Raw genomic sequence first — 19,357 nt, 5'->3', positions numbered from 1 at the left:
ACATGGAGAGACTGCAACCCACGCACACACATCCCACGTCTTCTCTTTCCCACCCCCAGCCCCGCGCTCCCTCCCCAGCACTCATGTTGTCAGGCTGCCCATTTCAGACCTGTACCACCAGCTGCAGAGGGACTGTCATCCTTGGGTTTCCACTAGCATTCGTCACCTGGCTGCATTCTCAAAGCGGCTCATCTACTGGCGCCTCACCTGGCTCCCCTGTGGCCTCCGTGACCACAACCTTCACTTCCCCACAACCACACAGAGCTCCGCGGGGCAGAGACTAAGATCTTTTCCCTTTCACTCTGTAGGTCATTCATGAACACCTCCTGGATTTGTAAGCCAATTGCCTGCAGGCTGGTGCACCAAATATAAATCTACAGTCACGAATTCTGGGGCCCCCAAACTGTCAGGTTCCTTTTTTTTTTTTTAAAGCAAACTAAATCCCCCTCTGAGGTCCCATCTTCAGGAAACTGGACCACCATCCTAGTAATGCATAGCCTGGGGTCTGCAGGAGTTTGATCCAAGAAAGCTGGTCCAGGGTGCACTTCCTACAACTCACTAGCTGTAGGGCTTCAGACAAGGAACTTAACGTCTCTGAGCCTGAGTGCCTGGTGTGTAAAGTGGGAATGATTGCACACATCTGTGCACACACATGTGCCTGAGATAACAGGTTACAGCACATTGTAATCCGGGGCAGAGAATAAGTATGACCCATTAGTGGTATGATTTACAACAGAAAATCAGAGTATTTTCACGTTTCTGTTTCTCTGGATTCCCCCCGCCTCAATCACTTCCTTTCCAGAGGTCAATTGTATTATCAGTCACCGGAAGTTACAGGCTGCTGCGGCCCCAGCTAGGGAATGGCAGACCCCAGGCTCTGCCAGTAAGGGCTTTGCAACATCACTCACGGAATCCTGCAAGAGCCCGGAAAGCTAGGGCTCTCACATCCCCATTTTACAGCTGAGCACACTGAGGCCCAAACAGGAAGAGAACGCACCCAGGATCACTCCATTGCTGAGTAAAAGGTAAAACCAGTTCACGCTGAGGTCTGGGGGAAGCCCCCAGGAAGCAGCAAGAACGATGGGCACAGACAGAAACTATGAAATGCCGTATCTTATGAAAATTAAAAACAATTTTTAAAATTTTATTTATTTATTTTTGGCTGTGTTGGGTCTTCGTTGCTGTCTGAGGGCTTTCTCTAGTTGCGGTGAGCTGGGGCTGCTCTTCGTTGCGGTGCTCAGCCTTCTCATTGCGGTGGCTTCTCTTGTTGCAGAGCACGGGCTCTAGGGTGCATGGACTTCAGTAGTTGTGGCTCGTGGGCTCAGTAGTTGTGGCTCGTGGGCTCTAGAGCGCAGGCTCAGTAGCTGTGGCGCACGGGCTTGTGGGATCTTCCCGGACCACGGCTCGAACCCGTGTCCCCTGCATTGGCAGGCAGATTCTTCACCACTGTGCCACCAGGGAAGCCCTAAAAACAATTTTTGAAATTCAGGCTTAGGGCAGTTTCTGAACATTTTTGAAGGCTTTTCAAACCTTATTCCTCTACAGCTTCATATCCGGAAGTCAAGCCCTTCTGGGCTTGCCGAATAGCGTGGGTGAGTGGGCGCTAATGTCAATTCATTTCCTCCTTTTCCTCGCCCCACCCCCAGCCCCCTCCGATCTGTCCAGTGGATGCTGAGGAATCATGCCGCTGATGGCTTTGAACTTGGCCTCTCAGGGGGAAGCGTGTCTGAGCAAATGAGAACCTTGTTCAGATGGGTTGGCAGTTTTGCTCCTGTAGTGAATTCTTTTATTTTCATCCTCCTTGATTCCTTCCCAACAAACTGAAACCATCTTATTTTCCCCTTGTTGAATTAACTTAATTAGGGCATTTGCTTTTGACAATGCTGGGAGATTTTTAGATACTGAACACTCCTCAGGAGACCAGAGGAAGGTGTGGTGCTCTCTGCCTGCAATTATGGAGCAAATCGCTCAGAACACGCTCACTTGTTGTATCTATTTATATCTTGGGATCTAAACCTTCATTTCCATTTTCTTCAGTTCTGCCTTTTGTGCCCAGCAGTGAGCAAGAAACTAGGGGCACGAGATAAGCCCCCATTTACGGAGAGCAGCTGGGAACACAGGCATTAACAAATAGTAACACGTAGAAACAAGTAAATACAGGGTGCAAAGAAGGTCAGGAAGAAATAGTACTTTGCAATGTGCCTTCTCTCTGGAGTTCTTTGGAAGAAAGCGAACAGGAGCACACCTTTCATACAAGAGTAAGCTCTGCTTTGTAAGATATTCTGTTTGAAATCACATCCATTCCTCACCATAGCCAGTGGTGGGCTCCAATATTCTTTTTTTTTTTTGCGGTATGTGGGCTTCTCACTGTTGTGGCCTCTCCCGTTGTGGAGCACAGGCTCCGGACGCGCAGGCTCAGCGGCCACGGCTCATGGGCCCAGCCGCTCCGCGGCATGTGGGATCTTCCCGGACCGGGGCACGAACCCGTGTCCCCTGCATCTGCAGGCGGACTCTCAACCACTGTGCCACCAGGGAAGCCCTCCAATATTCTTTTTGTTCACAGGCTGCATCCTCTGTCCTCAATGCTGAGCCCTGAGCTGGTCACAGGATGCAATCAGAAGAGGCATATTTTAGGAAGATCGCGTCTAAAATTCACACTAAAGAGACAATATTTGAACTCTCTATAATCAAACATATTTTCCAGTTTCTCCCTGAGTCACAGATGTGCTGCTTTCTACATCAGCTTTCAAAAAGACAAACCTTTCTGTGTCAGGAAGAAAAGTACAGAGACGAAAAAGAAAAAAGAAATCTCAAGATCTGATTCTTCACTCTCTTCTGACTTTACCAGAAACAAATGATACCTTCCCAGCAGTGACTGGCAACTACCTCGAAAACAAAATGATTACTCCTTCCTTTATTAAAAAAAAAAAGGTGAGGATATTTAGTTGTCCTTGGCTACAACCAAATTTCTCTAAGTATTTCAGTGCAGCTCAGAATACTGCGTTGACAGGTTCAAATCATAAAAAACTGCGTTGGGAGTTTTGAAAATGCACGGGTAGGATTATGCAATTTTCCTTCCATTTGAGGCTACCTCTGAGGACATGGTTTTTTTTAAAGTGTAAATTGTAGTATTTAGAAGATGGAAGACTGATTTGCAGGCTGTGCTGACTTCAAGGGGCCCTGCCACCTCCTTCCAGACGATGCCACCAAACGAGCAATGCCCGGAGGGGACACAGCCCAAGGGGAGGTCACAAGGTGGTTTTGGAGGTAAGGTGGCATCACAAAGCACAGAGACACACACTGACAAAGTTATTCGTCTTTAACCCTTCTGACTCGGCCAAGGAGAGCCTCCGCCGGGGAACTAGCCAACAGTTAACACATCCCGGACGGTGCCACCCCCCTTTTGAATAAAGAGAGTAAACGGGCTACAGCATCGAACTGGAATGTAATCACATCGGCTTACGTTACTTCTATGACCGCCTTCTACATACGGCAAATAGCATTGGTTCTCCGTTGATGGTGATGATTTAAAGTTTCCATTTTGAATAGATGTATGTTTTCAAAAGTGTGTAAAAATTTGAAAGAAAAGATGAAGTAAATAATAGCACAGATGTCATAGGTGTGGTGCCAAGGACGGGCTTGGGAAAGAGCACCATCAATAAAAAGAAAGTCCAACTTGGTCCTCCTGCTTTCGCATCGCTGCAGAGCAAACGAAAACTAAAATTCATTCCCTCTGCAGTGTGATGGAGGAGAAAGAGTGGCCAGGAGGACATTCACTAAACCGGTAAAAGTTATTCCCCCTAGGGAAGGGGCTTGGGGACAGGGGAAAAACATTCATTTTTTTACTTTAAACACATGTGGGTTATTTGGAAATTTTGTGTTGCCCAGAAATTAACCTGTTTGTCTGACATCTCGGTTATAAACATGTTTTTCCAGATTGGTCACGTGCGTAGCGCCTTTGTGATATCTTCGGCATGAAAAACTTGTTCATTTCACAGAGTCTGAAAAAGTCAATCTTTTCTTTATAGCTCCTGGGTTTCCAATCTTGGTTAAGAGGGTCTCCCCACCCCCTAGATTGTACATGCAGTACCGTAAATTTCTTGCAATACTATGACTATTCATTTATTACTTGGACCTAGTTAACCCTTCTAGAATTTAGTTCTGTGTGCCATGGATGACTGGTTACATTTTCCCTTTCTCCCACTTGCCAGTGGGTCCGTCCTGCCTCCTCTAAACTGAACCATGCCATGGGCTCTCTCTATAGACACCATCTGAGTCAGAAAGGCAGTACTGCTCCCTGCACCAAAACTGACTTGTTTGCAGGGCCTTTAGAACAGGGGTCCCCAAAACCCGGGCCAGGGACCGCTACTGGTCCGCAGCCTATTAGGAAGCGGGCCGTACAGCAGGAGGCTGGTGGCAAGCCAGCAAAGCTTCATCTGCCTCTCCCCATCGCTCACATTAATTACCGCCTGAACGTGGAAAGGTTGTCTTCCACGAAACCGGTCCCTGGTGCCCAAAATGTTGGGGACCGCTGCTTTAGAGCACATACTGGTATCTGGAGGGGTTGATTCCCCATCACTGTTCACATTTTCCTAGCCATTCTGGGGTCATCTCTCCCTCCATATGAGCTCTAAGAGTTTTATGTGACTATGCATTACTTCATTCATTTTCAAAATAAATTTTCTTTTATTGTTAAAAATGGGGAAAGGGCCTTTTAAGCCTCTTTCTAATATACCAAGAAGTAAGGTATGCCAGCATCATAAACAGAAGGTGGCTGAGGGTACCTCTGGCACTGGCCCCTCATCCGCTAGGAGGCTCCCTGAACTTTCTGCAACAGGAAGTTAGAGGGATGGAAGATGGAGCCCCAAGCGCAGTCACCATCCTGGCCTGAATCCTAGAAGATACCTGTCATTACCCCATTTCACAGATTAGCATCTCAGAGAGCTTAGTTCTTTCACACGTGTCCACACAGCTTGGGGCACTTGGAGCTGAGTTGTTCACTCCACACACATACCACACTCAGTGTAAGAGCAAGAAATACACTGCCAGCAGCACCCTGGAGGAAAATATTGGTCTTTGAATATGCATCTCCCTGATATATGGATACATATAAACAAATGAACTCAATGCTAGCATATATATACACAAAAATGACTAAGCCTGAATCATCATCTGACAAGCAAAGAGATACAGCAGTATTGATGCTGGCAGCCAGCATCTTTGAACAGACAAAACAAAAACAGAAAAAAATGAGAATCCCTCTTTCTAAGTGTTTTTGCATCAAACCCAATATCTGTTCAACCCCTTGCTGTTGCTTAAAGGATGTCGAAACTTTCAAATGCACAGCTTGGTAAAATCTTCATTATTTCACCTTCATTTGTCCCAGCTCAAAGTCCTCATGAGAGAACACGAATAACATAAAACAAATAAAAAGTTCTCGCCTGCTTCTCCCTTCTCGACTTTTTAAAAGTTTGGCGTCCAAGTGACTTGACAAACCCAGACCGTAGCAATGATATTTCACGCAGAATTCTGGGATCAAAATACAACTTCAAAAATAATGTATTTTCTGACATCCCCCGAGAAAAAAATTACTGGTTTCTTCCCTCTGAAAGGATTTAGAAGGAATAACATCTGTGTTGAGAATATTGTGAATATGTTAAACTGACAGGCAGTCTCTAAGGCACTCCGCTCATTAATGTTCTGTGCATAAAATTAAAACTTGAAATATATTTTTAAATCCATTTTGAATCATTTAAGCAATTCTCCCGCAAAGAAACTATTGTGCTGAAATAATATATTTGGAGCGAGGAATATGAAAGCTATTAAAATGTCTTAGACCCCCTGCTTTTCACGAGAAGAAGAAGAGGGGGAAATGTTCTCTCTCTTTGATTTGAAACACGCTCTCTATAAAGTACACCCAAAAGGAAAAAAAAACACAACCTACTTTGAAATTGCACTAAGAGCTTGACTTAAACCCACAGGAGCCAAGGAACTCAAGCTGGGCCTTCGTACTTCTGCCCCATCACGCTTGATGGAGCCAGGAGCGGTTCAGTGTGGGCGTGGGACGGCCAGCAAGGGTATGCACCTTCCCTGGTCTGCAGCGGTCAGAGCCGCGAGCATGAAACCCCAAAGGAGGTGGGAGACAGAGGCGCAAAGATAGCCTTGGTTTGCTCCCGCCCTTTCCTGATTTCTGCAAACACCTCCACGTACGCTCAAAACATGCATCGATTCGGTTGGTTTTTTTGGATCCGGTCGGCATGAGTGTGTGCTAAGAACAGCAGATGGATAGTCTCCCATCATTGTCCCCATCATCTGTTTAACAAATATTCATGGAGTGTCAAGAGCCACCACCGTCCTAGACCCTGAGAGTTCAGCGTTGGGCAAAATTCAACTATGGAAACTATGAGGACACACTCTAAGAGAAACGACATGATGCTATGAAAGGGTGGGGAGGTCATCTGGCCTGGTCTGGGAAGGCTTCCTGGAGGAAGTGACAGCCGAGTTATGTTCTAAGGGAAGAGGAGGAAAGTGAAAGTACATGCCAGGGCAGGGAACGGCAAGTGCAAAGGCCCTGAGGTAGGAATTTGCCTGCAGTGTTTCCTTGATGGAAACCAGGACAGTGTGGCAGGAGCAGAGATTGTGGGGAGGAGTTGAGAGAGGGTGGAGGTGAGGGTTGAGGTAATGGGTCAGCCCAGGCAGGGCCTGTGTCCACCACGAGAAGCCTCCACCTGCCCCTAAGGGCCAGTACTTTCATTGTCCTTTGCACATGTGGGGACTTTCCCATCTGGTATTAATTCATTTTTTCCCCATGACAACTGTCAAGGTGGGTATCATCGTGATCCCTATTTTACAGAAAAGGAAAGAATCTCCTCAACTTTGCTCAACTGGTAAATAGAAGAGGATTCGAACCCCAGGAGCCTCACTCAGTAGCCCAGCCCTCCCCACACTGCAGCACCACCGCTGGGAACGAGGGGGCCACTGGGGGCTTAACTCAGGGAGGGTGACTCCATCCAGTTTGTGCGTGTCCAGCCCACTCTGGCTGCCGGGTGGAGAGGGGTGGAAGAGGGGGGCCTGGTGGGTGCTGATTAGGTGAGATGGGAGGGGAACGTGGCTGGGGGGCTGTGGACGTGCACTTCCCGCCCCAGTGCTGAGTCAGTGGCCCCCCCTCCTGCCCCCCCCCCCGCTAGTCCCTGCTCATCGTTTGTCACTCAGCCTTGGCGGGATGCGCCTTGATCGTGCTGTGCCGGGACCAGCTGAGGGTGGTCCCCGATGAAGCCCTGCGCTCCCTCCCTCACCGTCCGCATGGACTGGAGCCCGCCATCCACCCCGCGGGCCGGGGGCTCCTGAAGGCGCAGCCTGGGGCTCGCTCACCACCGCATGCCCCTGTCCACCTCGGGCCTGCCACCACCTGGGGGTCCCAGAAAGGCAGGGACCACACAGTCTTCCCCCCTCACCACATGCACACGGGACACTTGTAAACTTCTGTTGAGTGAATTTCTGCACAAACTGAACTAAACAGGACAAACCATGGCGTCAGGAGCATTTAAGGCTTCCAGGGTGGATTTCTGGCACTTTTCTGGTTCAAAAGCTGAGATTCTACGGGACTGCTGTGTCATCAGTCATCCGAGAACACCTGACCCCCCGGCAGCCAGGAGGACGGCCCCCTCTCGCCGTGTGGCCCAGTTCCCCGCGTGTCCAGTGCTTCAGCAGACCTCTGGCAGGGAAATTTCGTCTCCTGTCTCCACGCCCCTGCTGCTAAGACCTTGCAACTCACAGTCAACACTAGCCCCTCGTGGAGACACGGAGATGAAATCCACCCTGTGCACGAGGGGGGAGGGAGCGACAGAAGCACGATATGCAAATGCAGGGATGTGGCCCTGAGGAGGAGCCTGGCGCAGGGCAGAGGAGGGGCTGCATCTGGCTGGGGTCCTCACGCTGGACACGCTCTGTTCTCACCCACCCTGGGTTCAAGGCCTTGTGTTTTGCTGATTCTAAATGCACGTTAGTTCACATTTTAACATCTCTAAAACTGAGACACAACTTACGTTGGATGGATGTCAGACTTAAAGGGCAGACTGAGGCTGACACCCAGATGGCGGTGGAGGTTTGATTCCTCCCTCTTCTGAGAGCGGAGCAAAGAGCTGGCCCCACGGGTCTGAGTTCGCTTTGCAAAGAACAGGATGACTCAGCTGTGAGGCTCCAGAGGCTGTCTGGTCCAGCCAGGCCTCCCATCGCTGTCAGAGATTCCCTGGCCGCCATCCCTGTCCATGGGTAGAGCGTGACAAGGACAGAATCCTTCTGCCTGGGCTTTTTCTGAGCTGCACCCTGTGCAGCCCCTGCCGGCCAGAGCACATCTCCCAAGCAACAGCAAGAGCTCGGGGCCCTAGTGCGCTCAGCTTCCTCTCGGCCAAGTTCTCGGCAGCAAATTTGACCGTTTACATGTCTGTGGCGCATGAAATACCAGGGTGTCTCATGATCAAAGGCATTTTAGATTTCATTACATACGGTGGTTATGTAATGGGGAAGAACAAACCTGACTCCATATGGGATCTGTTTCTTTTACTTTAACCTTTGTCTTCTATTGCTTTTGCTACAAGTTAAGAATGTTGCCTGTAGCCTGAAATATCCAGGACAGCCCCTTCTCAAGGCTCTGACCTTTAAGGGTAGAATACTTTTCCATTCGTATTGAGATAAAAAGCTGCAGAACGGAGACTAACATTTGTCTTTGAGGTTTGCAGGAACATCGTGACCTGACCCGCGTGGTCCCCTGTAATAACAAAGGATTCTGACACCAGGAAGATTGCAACAACCAACAAAACCCCCGTCCCCTTTTAGTATTAAAGACGCCTGAATTCTAACTGGGGTAAGATGGTTCTTTGGGATATCAGTCTACCATTTTTTCAGTCTGCTGGCTTTCCAAATAAAGTCACAGTTCCTCACCCCGACAACTCATGTCTCAATTTATTGGCCTGTCGTGCAGTGAGCAGTACAAGCTTGGACTCGGTAACAGTTAGTTGACCTGGGCTGGTAGTACAGCCACTCTGAGCCTCAGTTTCCTTATCTGCATAATGGGATAATAATACCTACTTTGCAGGATGAATGCAGAAATTCAAGAGAGTGTTACATGTGCATAATATTGGCACACAGTAAGTGCCTGATAAACACTGACAACCCCAGATGAAGATCACTTAGCTTTTCTTTAGCTTGGGCTGCGTTGATTAAAATTTCTAGTTATTTATAGAAAAAGTCAATGTTCTGGGTTTTTTTTGCCCAGTCTTTCCCAGAAATTTTCCCGAAATCCGTGTTTCCTGGGGAAGATCTAAAGAGAGCTAATATGTAGCCATTTTACAAGTAAAAAGAATTACACAACAGAGCGCAGGGTAATTTGAGATGCTTTCTGTACCAGGCTGGGCAGGTACCTGGGAGTATTAACATTTCAGGCAGACATCTCAGGGAAGATCCTCAAAGCAGCCTGAAATCTCAGCCTTCTGTGTGAGCTCCCCTCTGCAATAGTTACGTGTTTCTTCCTAAACTCTTTTCTGCTACACTCAGCTCTCCATCCTTCTGCCTTCCTGCGCTCAATTTTTGTACCTTCAGGGAAAGCCCATTATAATTATAGAGTATACCCCGTACGGGTCACGTGCACAAGGAGCTTTCATGGGGGTGTGGCCCCCCCGCTCCAGGAAGATGCTACAACCCTCAGATGATGCAGGTGGGTGTCTTTCCCAAGGCTGTCCATGCACCAAACTGCTAACTCCCCACTGAGCCCGTAAGGTGGGTACCACTCTCTTACCCACGTTACGGAGGTGACAGAGGCTCCAAGTGGCCGGAGGGTTGTCCTGAGAGCTCACAGCGAGAGGCTGGCAGGGCTGTGGTGTGCGCCCAGGTCTGTGAGGCTGAGGACCGAGCCCTGGAGCCATCCAGCCACATCTCACACCTCCCTCTACACTGCACCCTCGTCACCTGGGGGACAGCGAGGGTGGGGTGACGGTGGCTAGAGTCGGGGTCAGGGTGTGTTGGGCCAGGATGGTTCCAGTTCACTGAGGATGCCTGACAGTCCACACGCAAAGGCAGCCCCTCTCCCCAGGGACCAACGTACTGGATCACATTCTGCTCAGAGCCCCACTTATGCTGGGCATTTTCCTCGTCCTACTCAGGTTCCTCCAAGGAAGCTCTCCCGGATTTATAAACGTGGATTAGAGGCCCATGGATCTGTGTCGTCTCCCGTCCAAGCCGTCAGTAGCCTGCACAGTGGTCGTTGAGACCCGTGTATGTCCCCTGTATTCATTTCCTGGGGCTGCGTTAACAAATGACCACACACTCGGGGGCTTAAAACAACAGAAACGTATTCTCTCACCGTTCTGGAGGCTGGAAGTCCAAAACCAAGGTGTCAGTAGGGCCATGTTCCCTCCAAAGGCTCGAGGGAAGGACGCTTGCTCGCCTCCTCCAGCCTCCGGTGGCTGCCTGCTTCCCGGTGTCCTTGGCGTGTAGCTGCATCACTCCAGTCTCTGCCTCTGTTTCCACATGGCCTATCTTCCCCCTGTGTGTGTCTGTGCGTGTCATATGGCCTCTAATAAAGACACCAGTTACCGACTTGGGGCCCCCCAATCCACTATGACCTCATCTTCACTAATTACATGGACAAAGATCCTACTTCCAAAGAAGGTCACATTCACAGCTTCTAGGGGAACATGAATTCTGGGGGGACACTATCCAACCCCGTACCCCACCCTGCAGGATAATTGCCTTTTGAGAGCAGAGCTGGGGCTCATTTACCCATGGAGGGTGTCGATAAGTGTCTGATAAAGAAATGAATAAATGCGCGTACTGGGGCTTGGAAATGCTTATTCTTACTATCAAACCTCAGAGCTTCTGAAATCGGCCCAGCCTGCGAGCACCTCTAACACACAGAGGGAGCCCCCTACTCACTTGCAGGGTCCCCGGTCTGAGCTCAAGGGCTACAAAATGGAAACGGGAACATCTGCCCTGGGAATGCTGTGAGTTTTGAACATAAGTTTCAGGGGTTCTCGACAGGGTCTAGGGAACAGGTTAGAAATGCCAGGGAGAAAAAACAACAACAACAACACGAAATGCCAGGGAGGGGAGGAGTATCGGGGGTTATCACAGTGATGGGGCCACGTGGTGTGCTAAGAGAACTACACAGGACAGGGGCCACCACCAAGAAAGATCCCCACCTCCAACGACTTGGGATCCCGCTGCTGCATATTCGCGGAGGTTCATTCATGAAAATCTCCCTTGTAATGATCTAAGCCAGGAGCAGCCCTCTGTTTCTCATAGAAACGCAAAGCCATTTCACACATGTCAATACAGTCCTCTTTGCACAGGTTTATTTGACTTTAAATTCACCAGGAATAAAACTGCTGGATTCAGATACAGACGAGAGTTGTTTCACAAAATCACATCATCAACGGCAATGTCACCAGTGGTATTTGAGGGGCAACTATGCTCATCCGTGGGTAAGTGGCATCTGTGACCGCACACACCCCGTGACTCCACCAGGTCACGCAGGAGATACGGATCCCCTGTCTGGCTCAGTGGAAGGGCTCCTACCTGGGGCGCCTGTGTTATTATTAGGGACCGGAGTCCAGGCATGGTGGAACCCAAGGGTCCTTCGAGCCCATGACTTTCACCAATTTTTAACCACAGCCAAGAGAGGGGAGCCTGGGCACACGGTCACTGAGAGACAGGGACCAGCCACAAGCACAGGGCCCTCAAGAATGAGTGGGGGATGTTATGATCCCAAAGGACTCACGGTCAGTCTTAAAGGGCAAGGAGGGTGTGGATGGGAGAAGACCCAGCAAAGGGCCAGAGGCGGGTTGGAGAGCCCCAGGCTGGGTGCGGAAGGAGCCTCACAGTTTAACCACGTGGCTAGAGCTGCCCTAATGCACCCAAAGACGCCCTGAACCCAGACTCCAACAGTCCCCCCGCAACGCACTCACCAGCAAAATGCTTTTTGTATTGAACCAAAGAAAAATGGCTTTCCTATAAAACCCATCCTGATTATTGTCAGGGTGATAAGCCGATTGTCCCTGGAGATAAAAAGCAAAATTGCACGGGTTCATCCTTTTCCCCTGATCGAGGAACACTAAACACATTGCAGGGTGACAAGATCTTAACTGAGAGATAAAGTGGAAATGACAGCTGAGTTACAGACAAACGAAGGCCGATCGTCTGTAAATCGGGAACACTAAGTCGGGCAGAGCCAGAGGGTGATCTTGGTTTAATTTGTTCCACATGTCACTGCCGTCTTTGCCACTCCCCTATCCCCTTGTCAGCGGGCTCAGTTCATGGCACCCAGCCCCAGCCCCTGGCTACACCTCAGTGTGTTGCTCAAAGTCACCAGTGGCGTCCACCTCTTCCCCATGCCCACTGGGCCTCCACACCCTGTGCAGGGACACTTGTCAGAATTGCCTGCTCGCACCCTGACCACTTCTCCAGGTACTGGAGTGGACACGTGGCCCCAGCCCATTAATCAGCTCATTCTGTTTGCTGGCCGCGGTGATCCTGTCCGAGACGGGCACACACCTCTGACAGTCCAGTCAGAGAGAATGCTGAGACTGGTGTAGGAGCCATGGGGAAAGGAGGAGCCTCCGTCCATCGGGAGCCTGGAGCTGCTGGTGGCCACTGCCTGAAGAACCTGCCGGAGATGAGCCAGCAGGGAGGTGTGCAGAGCCCAGGGGTGCAGGAGACCAGGTCCTGATGGCCTTGCTCTAACTCCTGGATACAGCGTTACCTGAAGCTTCCAAAGTCTTCAAATACAGGAGCTAAATAACACTTTCAAGTAAGAGTCCTGGCTAATACATCCTCCTAATTTCTCCCTATCCCCGCACATCTAAGTCTTTCTCCCTACCCCAGATGCCACCTCTCTGGGCCCAGGCCTCATCACCACTTGTCTAGGCATCACTACCAACCTCCAGACTGGCCCCCTGGCCTCCAGCCTGCTATACAGTCCATTCTCCAGACCAGAGCAACCCAAACAAAATAGGGCACAGTGCGCCCCTCCCCAGAGCAAACTCTAGGACAAAGTCCGAGCTGATTACAGGGCGTGTAGAGGTCTTGCCCTTGTCATTTGGGCTTTAGGGGTCCCCAGAAGTGGGCTTCCATTTCTTCTTGGAGGCTCCAAGCTCTCTCTCATCCAGGGGAACCGGCACCCTCCCCGAAGGGCCTGGGAGATTCCCATATCTTGGAGGCTAGGAGCTCACCTCCACAATGTACAGCCTCAGAGGACCACGGAAACTTTAGGAACTCCATCTTGGCTGTCTCCTCCCCTGGTCTTGCTTTCTCTCTCTCTCTCCCCGTCCCCCAATCACAGAGAAAGAACTGAAGGGCAGTGAGGCTGATTGCGGACAGTGGCCCCCTCGGCTGTGTGCCGGATGGTCTCCCCAGATTCCCATCCGAATGCTCCCTTTTAAGCCTCTTCGATGATTAGACAGACGGGCAGAACCCGGGAGCCACCGCAGCTGCTATTCCTATTAACCGGCTGTAAAAGACCTGGCACGCACGTAGCCCCTCAATAATCACAGCAGAAGCAAATCTCTGAAATAATAGCTATTCCCAACTTAGCCTTCCGGATTTCACAGAGCCTCCAAGCTCTCATCTGAAATCCATTTTATGTGAAGTTACCTGAGCTTGAGCAATAGGAACCGCCACGAGATGTCTCCCCAGACACCAGCGTGAAGAACGCAGAAAGAGATCAGTGCACAAAACCGACTTGCCTTTTAGATCAAATGTGCGGAGTCCCAGTGGGTCCTACCTTGACACGTTTCTCAGCCTCTCGTGTTGCAGTTTCACACCCTGGGTGAGGCTTGTAGCCACAGAATGGTCAGAACAGCCTTCACTCAACCAAACAAGAATCTGCTGAAGGCCTACTGTGTGCTGGGCCCTGGCTGGTGGCGGGTCTAGAGGGAGGAGTGAGACTTAGACCCTAACCACCACACCGGGAGCTTGGCACGTGGTAGGTCCTTAACAATCGCGCAGCAGGTACTCAACCGGAGGGCCTTTCACTCAGGCCCAGGTTGTAGGGGTGAGGCATAAGGGGTGGCAGGGGGGCGGACGTAGAAACACGCAACGCTATTGGCCTCCTTTATAGGCATTAAGATTGTGCAAACCGTCACATGGGAAACGATGTATTCCTGACTCTTAACCATCTAAGAGGCCTGAACCGGTATTCCAGGTGATCTTTCTCCTTGCAATCTGCCACGTTGTTGGTGAGGTGCATCTGGATCTTGGCTTCCTACCTTTACTGCTGTGTGACCACGGACAAGTGGCTTAACTTCTCTGATTCTGTGTCTGCCTCTGCAAAGTAAGAATGACCATCATTCCTACAGGAAGGCCTGTGTGTTGGACGGAGCTACCCAAATGCAATAAGGATCTCCCACTGAACTCGGAATAAAGTCCCAACTCCCCACCCCAACTCGCAAGGCCTGCTGGACCCAGTCCCCATGGACAGCCTCTACTCTTTCTGGGGGTAGCCTCTATGCTTCGCATGGGTCCCTGCTCAAATGCCACCTTCCCTGACCACCCGCTAGAGAGCCCCGACTCCACACCATGCTTTATACGTTTTCATAACACTCGTTCCCAGCCGAAACTCTCTGGGTTTATTTGTTTATTGGACTGGAAGCTTCCTGAGGTTGGAACTAGACCTATCTTGTCCCTGCCGGGTTCCCTGGGCCTGGCACAAAGCCCAGCACATAGAAGAGACTCTACGAATAGTTGTTGGTTGAATGAATGAAAGCCATCTTGCTGAAGCCTCAGCCTGGTACCCCCCAGTAAGTAAATGAGTGTGGACTGTAATCCCTCCTCACCTCCCACCCCAGTGATCCACTTTCCCGTCAAAACCCTCTGTCTGACCCTCTGTCGGCAGAACCCGGGGCAGCGGGTCCTCTCTGGGAGCAGAGCCCTCCACGTGGCCAGTCCGGCTCCATAAAATATCTCTGGGGTAATAGATAACTACTGCACTTACATTGCCATTCAAGTTCAGTCTTTGTGACTTAAAGCTACGTCTAAACCCTTCAGAGATGACGCCCCTGTCCTCAGAGCATATGCATCTCTCACTAGCACCCTTCTCAAGCACTTCGTTGCAGATGCACAGACGCCTTCTGCTTCCAATCCTAACAGCCACCGGAAGGGGCGTCCTGGGCACTCACCAACCTGAATGACCCAGATCCTCGAGCCACATTCACACTTGGAAATCAAAGTCGGTTCTTTTCCCTTGCATTCAGACTCACTTTCCTTTTCACACAGGGGTTGGGCTTTTCTCACATCCTAAGAGCTGCGACAAGAGAGGCAGGGGAGAGCGGAAGAGCAGGACGAACTCTACCTCCGCCCCGGTGCGGGGTCTCTAATTGGAGCACTAATTGATAATTATGCCAAAGGTTGAAGAGGCTCAGGAGAGAGAATTCTAGGGTGCTGAGGGGAGGAGAGGTGGCAACGGGGAACTCAGCTCTTTTCTTCCACAACAAGACCCAGAGGATGCGTTCATTGTTACCTTAGGGGTGTGGAGTGTAGCTTATGTGCGAAGTAAGAGAAGAGTTCTTTCTGCTGGTACTAAAGAGAGCATAACGTGTTTGTGAGGGCCGGAACTTCCCAGCTCCCCGAGCTGAAGCTCGGTTCAGCCATGAAGTACATTCCCTGCAAATCAGCACCTTCAGTTCAAGCCTCCGCGTCTTTGCTGTGCAGCCGAGGTAATAATCACCCGCGCTGAGAGAGAGGCACACTGGCTGCGGGGACCTCTCCCCACACAAAGCCTTCTTCGGTTAAAAAAAAAAATCATACAATAAAAAGGAAAACTGTTTAAGCTTAAAAACTAAAAAGAAGCAGTTAGCTCCAGTTGTTGGAATGTTTTAAAAAGCAACAGCAAGATGAAAAAAATACAAAATGAGAAATCAACGGCCCCAGAATGCTGAGAGGGCCAAAAATATTAATATACAGGAACATGGCAAACCCTCTGCAAGCTGTAAATATTGTCTCCATTTCCCAGGGGTAATCAACAAGTGCAGCCTTCTTCTCCCTCAGCTCTCCCTTCAAACTTCCTGTTTGAAATCTACACTGCAGGGACTTCCCTGGTGGCGCAGTGGTTAAGAATCCGCCTGCCAATGCAGGGGACACGGGTTCGAGTCCTGGTCTGGGAAGATCCCACACACCGCGGAGCAACTAAGCCCATGTGCCACAACTACTGAGCCTGTGCTCTAGAACCCATGAGCCACAACTACTGAGCCCGCGTGCCACGACTACTGAAGCCCGCGTGCCTAGAGCCTATGTCCTGCAACAAGAGAAGCCACCGCAAGGAGAGAAGCCCGTGCACAGCAAGAGACCCAACGCAAGTGTAAATCAATAAATCAATAAATTTAAAAAATATATATACATATATATGCTGCAAAACACTTTTCCCAAATAAAATAAACTAACAGTATTAGGTGAATAAATTGTGTCTGTCAGAGGTCCATGAATTTCTTGTTTCGAATATAGGGAGGAGGGTTCGACCCCCAGAACCAGGAAAGAAGGAGGATATGTATAAAGCAAAGAAACACAGACCACCAGAAGTAAAAAATCAAGAGAAGTTCATATAAGGCAAATGTATTCATTTGCTGAGCATGGTAGGTACACTGGTGAAGAAACTCCCTGAGGGTAGGGTGGTCACGTAAGCTACGGATGCCGAGCTATTTTTAATAAATACATAATTTCTTAGCATATAGTACAGTATGGGTGTGCTCCATGAAATTCAAACTTACGTCCTGTATTTCTATATGCTAAATCTCGCAACCCTACTGATAGAAGGTTCCGGTGGTTATGCTAATTAAGGATTGATACTACGCACTCCGACAGGACAGTGAGTCCAGGCTCCATTCATACTTAGATGCAAGTCCCGAGCCCATCGGTCAGGAAGGAGACTTCAGGGAGGTCCGGGGAGCTGGGGTCTGGGGTCCCTGTGTGATCTCAATCCCCTCTCAGCTTTGGCTGCCTGGAGGCACAGCAAGTGTTGCTCCAAGGAGAAACCCTGCCTTCCACAGACATCACCTCAGGAAGACCAGACCCGGGCTCCTTCCCCAGCTGTCACTTGCTGAGCAGATTCGACCCTCACAGCTAAGCTTCAGCCACTGGGAAATCATCCAGAGAGAAGGGGGCCTCCTTGCTGGTCAAGAGAGAGAGGAAAGCCAGGCTATGTTGACTCTGCACCTTCCGGAGGGTCCTGCCCCTGGGAAGGAAGAGCGGTCCTCTAAGACAGGAGTTTATGGTAAGATGCAGGGGGTGGCTTTGGGGTTTGGTTCAAATCCTTTCTCTTCCACCTATTGTTTGAGGCAGGTTTCCCTTCTGTGACCTGGTCACGAGTGAACCCTTCCTCCACGAAGTCTGTGAATCTCCATGAAGTTAGAGGCTGAGGGAAGCGTCCAGCCAGGACCTGGTGAACGCTGCACCATGAGGGCGGGGCCCGGGGAGAACCCCAGGCCAGCGTAGCTCGGGTTCCTCTCTCACTTCTCAGGAAAGAAGGAATCTCGCCTTCCAGGCCAGTCCACCAGCCATACACAGCCTCTTATTCAAAACTGACATCCTCAAGAAGTCAACCCCAGTTCCAACCAAAGCCCCATTTCCGTCCGCCTACACTGTCCCCCCAACCTTTGTGTCTTGGGCCAAGGACCCTTCCCAAGCCAAGACTACCAAGATGCTATTCCTTGGGTAACACTCGCTGTTACTGGTGAGCGCCAGCCTTCCAGGCACCGTGTGGAGCCCTTTACATTTGCTCCTCACAGCCTGCTAAGATCCCTACAAGCTCATTTTACAGGTGAGGAAACTGGGGCTCAGGGAGGTTAACCAGCTTGCCCACGGCCACTGAGATGGTACACAGCAGAGCCAGAACTTGAGCCCACATCCAATCCCAAAGCCTCCGCACTTAACCATAATTCTCTACCCATTTCTCAACCTGGACCCATCCCCCAGGGTGCCTTGTGCAGATATTTCTGAGGAGAATGGGCAAGACTGGCAAACTCTTATTCAACCTTCAAAACCTCACTCACTCATCACCTCCTCTGCACTTTTCTGCCTCATCTGGGGTGCTCTCATCCTACTGTTATTTCATATATGAAGCTGCCTCCACATCCGTGTCCCTGCTTAACTGAACTCCTGGGAGAAGTTCTGCTTGCTTTCTCATTTCTGCACCCAGCCACACTTTGCAGGGAGCTCTCCAGCTATACTGGTCTCCTTATTGGTCTTCAAACAGCCCGGGCTTGTTCTACCTCAGGACCTTTGCCCTGCACTTCCCTCCTCCATGGAAAACTCTTCTGACCCCTTTGCATGGGTCCCTCCCTCTCCAGCTCTGTGCTCAGGCATCCCCTCCTCAGAGAGGCCTTTCCTGGCCCCCCACTTAGGATCGTCCCTTCCGTACCCCTTCACTTGACTCTGTCACCTCCAGCCTGCTTCCCTGATGTAACTTCCTTGACAGCATGCATCTCTCCCTGGGGTTATGGTGCGTTTGTTTATCTGTCTTCACTTGCTTCATTCTGTGTCTTCCCTCCAGACAAGTCAGCCCCAGGAGGGCAATGACTTTGCCGGTCGTGTTCCCTCCTGGATCCCCAGGCACACAGGAGGTGCTCAGCAAACATTTGTAGAATGAATGAACCCTTGGTGTCTGGCATACAGACTTTCAGTAAACGAATTCATTCTTAGTTAATCATTTTAACAGAATCATCTTAGAAGCTTCCCAAGAGAGAAGCAGACTTTGCCCCGCTACACGATGGGTCCTCTTCTCTTCCTAGCCATCTACTGTTCACAGTTCTTCCCAGGATACCTTCCCTCCCGTTGTAGGAATGGCAACCTCAGAGAAAGGGCCAGGAAGAAAATCCCGGGCCCAGCTGGAGACCCAGCCTGGTGGGCTGGCTTGCTCAGCCATGGCCACAGCGTGCTACACATCGCCCTGATGAATCCCTGCAGCTCTGATTCCAGCCCCTGCCTGCCCCCTCACTATTTCAGCTGCGGCAGCAGTAGGGACCACCCCAATCCTGGGCCTCCACCCAGCATTTCCAGCAGCCAAGAAGAGCATCACACACCTAGGGTGTGGGGAACGTCATCAAGAGGGGAAAACACATCCTCAAAACATCCCCATAAAAGCACAAATCTGTGGATAAGGAGGAGGTCAGGAATAGAGAGTCAGGGAGGCCCGCCAGGGAGGATAGCCGATACCCAGTGAGGAGATGAAAGCACCCACGTCCTCTCCGAGGCTCTTGCTAATCGTCCAGAGATGACCTGTAGGTCAGCGGAAGCTTGCTGCCTCCTTCTCTCGGTGCCATGAGGCTCTGGACGCCTGTGCATCTCGTGGCTCTCAGGCAGAGGAACATTCCCCTGC

The sequence above is a fragment of the Lagenorhynchus albirostris genome, chromosome 15, assembly GCF_949774975.1.
Source record: "Lagenorhynchus albirostris chromosome 15, mLagAlb1.1, whole genome shotgun sequence".
Lineage (NCBI taxonomy): Eukaryota > Metazoa > Chordata > Mammalia > Artiodactyla > Delphinidae > Lagenorhynchus > Lagenorhynchus albirostris.
The sequence above is the reverse complement of the archived record's forward strand: the minus strand, read 5'-3'. Positions refer to the sequence as shown.